The sequence below is a fragment of the Maylandia zebra genome, linkage group LG13, assembly GCF_041146795.1.
Source record: "Maylandia zebra isolate NMK-2024a linkage group LG13, Mzebra_GT3a, whole genome shotgun sequence".
Lineage (NCBI taxonomy): Eukaryota > Metazoa > Chordata > Actinopteri > Cichliformes > Cichlidae > Maylandia > Maylandia zebra.
The window spans coordinates 24,155,286-24,162,504 of record NC_135179.1 but is presented as its reverse complement, the minus strand read 5'-3'; positions in this window follow the sequence as shown (position 1 = coordinate 24,162,504).

The window sequence follows — 7,219 nt, the reverse complement described above, 5'->3', positions numbered from 1 at the left end:
GCACTTCAAGTTGAATGAATAAAGGAATTACTATTGTTCATGACACCAATAACTGAACTCTAAATATTAGTTATATTTAATATTATACTAATTTTATATTATATTAATTTAATTAATGTTTGTGTATAATAAATTGGCAGCTTAACACAGGAATGTACATGGAAACAAAAAGGGAGGGAGGGAGTTGTGATGTGAATGTGCTTGTGACTTTATAACAGTGCTCATGACACTAGGGAAAAGTTTTCATTTGTTTTTATTCAAAAATAGCAGCTTTTCCACAGTGCTGGGCTTAAGACGGTTCCTCTTTTTTGAGAGGATTTCTCCTGCTTTTGAAAATATCCTCTCACAGGGCACAGATGAAGCAGGGGTTGCAAGAAAAACCACAGCAAGTTTATACAAGTTTGGATAAAGAAATTTGTGTCCAGTACTCCAGTAGCTATGTAACACATACGTAATCCAATTCCACAACACGATGTGATGGGGGAATCATCTGTGTTTTGCTGCCCATTTTATTTCGAATCTGGCGCGAACCGGTGAACCAGTTCCCGAATCAGTCACGTGGTACGGACTGCCCGCGAGGCCTCGAACGTCACTGCATACGTAATCAACGCAAGCCTCGATACGCGCTTCAGAAAAACGCCCCCGCGATTACCCGACGCGCGATTCGAAGCTTCGACACACAGGACACATCACTACTGTATGGAGCTGCAGATTTGGTTGCAGGTTAACATAGCTGGACTGGCCATCGGGCATACCGGGCATATGCCCGGTGACTTATTTTTTTTTGTAATGGCATGAACAATGAGAGGTGGTGGATTGGCCAGATGCAGGTTGATGTGTAAAAATAACTCAGTTGTTTGGTGGTGGCTATGGCGGTGGCTTCCCTCATCCACCTGCTGGTGGATGAGGGAAGGGGAGGCAGGAGGAGAGACCCGAGGCAGCCGCCAGTCCGAGTGTCAGGTGAACTGAATTTCAGGTAAGAAGTTATGACCTGCAGTCTATCTGGGTCAGATATAAACCAAGTTTAGGTGGAGTTTATTTTCGTTGTGCTGACTTTTTACCGTCAGTTACAATAACTCGTACTGCGTTCTAGCCAGCTTGACGGAGTTTTTATACAGCTGGGTGGGTGCTATGATGTTACTGATAGTGAACTTTATTTTATTCATAAGGTTAGTAGAGTTGCCAACGGCTCCTTAAAAAAATGGGATGGTCCCTCATTCAGAGAAAATATTACACGTTTCGTATTGAGCTGAGAAGAGACGCAGTTTGTCCCGGACTTTCGCTATAATGAAAAAAAGACACAAAGGAGTTATTCTGTCGTTATGCTGCACAGCTGCCTCTTCTTCTCTCATTCTCTCCCCCTGCCTCTCCTGTTGCTACTTCAATCATTAAATTGATCAATGATCAGCTAATCGGCTTTTCTCTCTTGTTTATTTATCGCCCACTTTGCGCCAGAAAGAGGAAACCAGCAGATGTCGCTCTAAACAACAGCAGCACGTTTAAGCTTGATCAGCTGTTGTTAGAATTTAATATTAATTTCTAGTATCAGCTGATGTTTGCTGGAGCCACAGCTGTAAAGCTGCTGGTCATGATATCGGTTTGGTTATGTGATGAGAGGGAAACATGAAGATGAAACCAGGAGATGTCCTTACTGAATCATCAGAGCTGAACAGGTGATGGAGAAACAGGTTTACCTTTTAGGTGACATGGATGAGTTGAAGGGAAGTTATGAACTGTTTCTGAGAGACAAATAACACCAGGATCCTTTTCTAAGCAGCTGACAGCTGGTAACTCTAAATCTTACAACCAAAGTTTTTATCTGACGTAAAATGTATAGAAATCATACATATGCCAACAAGACTGTACATCACTGTCACAACAGCATTTGTTTTCATTCAAAGGCTTTATGGCTTTAATAGGGCTTTGGAGTTGACGTCACGCCGCAATGCATTGTGGGAGCGCGGCACCATTTTCGGGGTCTACGAATCAAATCAAACACACTGTGTTGGAACGACGATTACAAGATGCTTAAAAGCAGCTCAATAGAGAATAGACTGTATAGAGACCGATTGCGTCCAGAGGCGAAGCGGCGGTACTTGCAGAAAATAGCGTGCATTGGAAATGTGGACCCGTATGAAATACGGCCGTGGAGTAGAAACCCTGAAGACCAACCGCTATTGACGTAGCCTGATATATTTCATACCTTATCTGTGGAATCAGCGCGTACAAGTCGTCATTCAAACAAAGGTAAGTCAGCTCGAGTACTGCGTGTGAAATGCGTTTGATTTCCCTGCAAACATTCACATTAGTGCAGCATAAATTCATTCATGAGGGGAAATTACAGTGAGCACATGTGGAGGCTGTTAGAGGGATAACATAGTGAGTTCAGTGCATTGATGAGACATTGTCCTGAAGGATTTAGTTATTCTTTATGGTTAAAGAAATTGCAATGTGGGACTAATAAAGGTTATCTTATCTTATCTTATCTTACCTTATCTTATGATTTATTAATGTTTATTATAATTCTAATTATACATCTTGCTTCCATATTTGTATCTTGTGTCACTAAAAATACATTTTATTTTAGTTTTATACATTGATTAATGACCTGCAGAATCTCCTTATCATATTAAGTGATTCATAATTGTCACTTTATGCTTTCTCCATCTCTAAAGTGATGACATCCTTGCATTACATACTTTAGGTTCATTTTCTGCTGGCAGGTTTCTGACAGAACAGGCAGATTTACACTATAACATGCAGCGTTCTATAGATGGACACATAAAGAAATGCATAATTACATGTGTGTGCTAACTTTCTAGACACTTTGTTACATTTATGATAAAGTAGATAAAACACATTTGTGTCGGCCTTGGCTCATAGTTCTTGTCTTTAAATGAACTTTGTCTGTGTGTGTTTCAGGTGCTGCACTCTAAGACTGAATGAACCAGCATTGCAGCCATGGGTCACTGTGAGCATCACAGGGAAGGTTGAAGCCGCCCGCTGCACCTGTATGGCCGGAGTCGCAGAGACCTGCACCCACGTCGCTGCTCTTCTGTCTAAAGTAGACGCAACAGTGTTGATCCGTGGCACAAGGACTGTTACAGATGAACCTGCATACTGGGTTTTGCTGGGTAATATGACCAAGATACAGCCAGAGGTTGGCCATAAGATAGACTTCTCCTCTTCAGCTGCCCAAAAAAGGCTCTTGATCAAAACATAGACAGACCATCTGTATTGAAAGGTAAAAGGAGCCTCAAAACAGAAAAATCCCACCTGCTACTGTGGAGGAGTTGTCACTGCTATAATGCCATGATGTTTTATCTAGGGGTCTAGATTTATGCCTGTAGTGCACTGCTGTGTAAATAATTTGCATTTACTGAATATGTACTGACTGAGTCCCACTGTTCAAATGTTGAATAAAGAAACAAACTAATTTTTGCCTCTTTTTTTTTTTTTATTGAAACCACTTTATAGAACATCACATCAGGTACAATGTAGAATCCATGTCATTGATAGTTTACAAATGACAAAATGTTCACACAAAATCATGAGTGTTTACATAATATCACCCACTACTAACATTACTTTATTTACTGTATCTTTTGAAAAAATACTGCTATTTATACAGCAAAAGACTTAAGAATATTTAACAGGAGCAGGTTTCATTTTCCCTGGTTTTATTATGACACTGTTCACCAAACGCAGCAAACCTTCACCATCTTATCCAGAAGGGTCACCTCTTCACCCTCACATGGAAGAAGTAATCTGATTGGCATGGTGGTATATTTGAAGCAGGTCCCTCGTGTCCACAAGGCTGCAGGCCCTGATGGGTGTTCTCAGAGCGTGTTCTGGGGAGCTTGCAGGAGTGCTCACAGACATATTCAATCTGTCCTTGGCCCACGCTGTGGTACCGGCCTGCTTCAAATCCACCTCCATCATCCCGATACCCAAAAACTCCAACCCATCTTGCCTCAATGATTACCGCCCAGTAGCACTCACCCCCATCATCACTAAGTGCTTAGAGCGACTGGTCCTGGCACACTTCAAATCCTGTCTCCCCCCCACCCTGGACCCCCACCAGTTCGCATACCGCCGGAACAGGAGCACAGAGGATGCAGTCTCCATCGCAATGCACTCTGTCCTCTCACACCTGGACAACAACAACACCTACGCCAGAATGCTGTTTATAGACTTCAGTTCAGCATTCAATACAATCCACCCCTCACAACTCATCAGGAAACTGACAGACCTGGGTATCAGTTCCCTCATCTGCAAATGGTTACTGGACTTCCTGACCAACCGCCCCCAACATGTCCGGCTGGATAACCGCTGCTCATCTACCATCACAATGAACACCGGTGTACCACAAGGCTGTGTGATGAGCCCTTTCCTCTACTCCCTCTTCACCCACGACTGCAGACCTGCTGATGGTTCCAACACCATCATTAAGTTTGCAGATGACACCACGGTGATTGGCCTCATCAGTGACAACGATGAGGCCGCCTACAGGGAGGAGGTGGATCGTCTGGCTGAGTGGTGCGACAGAAACAACCTGCTGCTTAACACCGAGAAGACCAAGGAGCTCATCGTGGACTACAGGAGGAATGCTGACCCACATCCACCCATCCACATTAAGGGGACGGCTGTGGAGCGTGTGAGCAGCTTCAAGTTCCTGGGAGTCCACATCTCCGAGGATCTCACCTGGACGACCAACTGCTCCAAGCTGGTCAAGAAGGCTCACCAGCGCCTCTTCTTCTTGAGGACTCTGAGGAAGAACCACCTGTCCTCAGACATCCTGGTGAACTTCTATCGCTGCACCATCGAGAGCATCCTGACCAACTGTATAACAGTCTGGTACGGGAACTGCTCTGCCTCGGACTGGAAGGCGTTGCAGAGGGTCGTGAAAACTGCCCAGCGCATCGCCGGAGCACCACTTCCTGCCATAAAAGACATCTACAGGAAGCGGTGTCTGAAAAGGGCTGGGAAAATCATCAAAGACCCCAGTCACCCATCACATGGACTCTTCACCCTCCTGCCCTCTGGGAGGCGCCACAGGAGCCTCCGGACTAAGACCACCAGGTACCGGAACAGCTTCTTCCCCACAGCTGTCAGACTCCTGAACTCTGCCTCCTGACATCTGACCCACGTTAAACTCATGGACTGAACATACACACACCCACAATGGACAACTGTACCCTCAAACACAATAATAACATGGACTGAACCACCACTCACAACCACTAGCACTTTATATAGCCTCTGTAGAAACTATCTACACCCTCACTTATCTTAACTGCACTACTGTATAGCTCTGTGTAAATAATCATTCTGTACATTCGATAATCTTTAATCCTACAACTGTTTACAACTTGCATAGTTCCCATTTCTGTATAGCTGTATATCCCAGATTCTGTAAAGTTATTTATTTCATATTCTGTATAGTTTTTCATATTTATATCCTGTTCATATCCTGTACATAGCTTGTACTCACTACAGCCTGTACATACTTATAGTTATAGAATATTCACAACATACTTCATACCGTGTACATTATAACATACCATAATAGACCCATTTCTGTAATATACTCACATATCTATATTATTGCTAATATATATTGTAATATATCTATATCACTAAAGCACTTCTGGATGGATGCAAACTGCATTTCGTTGCCCTGTACCTGTGCATGTGCAATGACAATAAAGTTGAATTCTAATTCTAATTCTAATTCGTGTAGCGCTGGAAACCAGTCACGATGTTTCATCCATTTCATCGGCTGGTTTGCTGCAATAATGCCAAATAATTAGCAACTCTATAAATAGAAGGTAGTTCTGCACTCAGTAGGCTGTTTGTTCTAATTTGCTATGACCTCAGAGCGCATCAAAAATAAAACTAATAGGCTATAAAGAGAGATATGAACATATTGAGAACTTACCGGAATGAAAATGTCTGGAGCACCAACAGATATTTGGAGATGGAAGAGAGCTGCACGTCAGCTCGTCTCACAGCTGCTATCCAGGCTGGACGCCTTCGTTTGGTAACATCGATACACGAGCTGCTCATGTTGCTTCCAGGTTGGGAAAGAATTAAAAGATAAACCCTTTTCAAGCTTATTCCCGTGCCGGTCGTGCGATCGAACATTGCAGCCGACCACACTTAGACCCCCAAAATGGCGGATCGGGCCAAAATCCTTTCCACGCCCACCCCCGTGACATCACGCTCCAAAGCCCTATACCTGGTGGGCCGGTCTCTAGTCAAAATGCCCGATTTTCTGTCCCAGTCCAGCCCTGCAGGTTAATACTGGCAGTGTCACCATGCCAGCTGACTGTATTTCATCATCAGCCAGTGTTGTTCTTTATCAATATTACCAAAGTTGACCATAAGCCAGCATAGAAAGTATTTACTTGCTTTCAGGTTTTATTCAAATGTTAGTCTTTTCAGTTGTTTCTCCACTTTTTTCCTGTTTCAAAATCAAACACCAGTTTGTGAGAAGATTATCTTCTTTTTTTAACAGGCAGATAAAGTTTTACATTGGAATTGGCTAATTTGTCAATTGTTTGTTACAAATGTTCATATTTTAATATTAAAAAATGTTTTTGCCCAAAACATATGTGCACTATATGTCAGTAAAAATACTATGCAAATATTGCTGTCCTTGACTGCTGAGTAAACACTGACAAAGCACTGATTAAATCTCTTGTACTTTATCAACGCAGTATCTAAAAACTTTGCACTGTAGTGGTTAAAATCTCATTCTAATAAGAGTTAAAAGTGCATTCAGTTATTAGGTTTACAGGATTATTGAATTATGGTTAACGGTTGGTAGAATTTTTTTTAAACATTATCTGCCAATTACATCTGCCACCCCTCTCCAAATCTGTGCCCCTACCTGCCCCCCCCAACAAAACTTTTCTAGACACGCCACTGCCACCAGAGTTTGAGACCTCTGCTGTAGAGGGACTGTGTTCAAACGTAAGAAAAAAAGATGTATTCTTCTGCAACTAAATAGATTTTAGCAGTAGCACTGAGGAGCTAACATGGCAATGCATGTGGGTCGTGTTGACGAATAAAATGAACTTGCTTCGAAGAATACGATAGAGTTCTCAGGACACCATGAACATCACTATGCAAATGCCTTGACAAATGCTCCAAATTTTTCCAACAAAGCATGGAAAGGACAGAACAGACAAGAGGGTAATAACAAAATAATCAT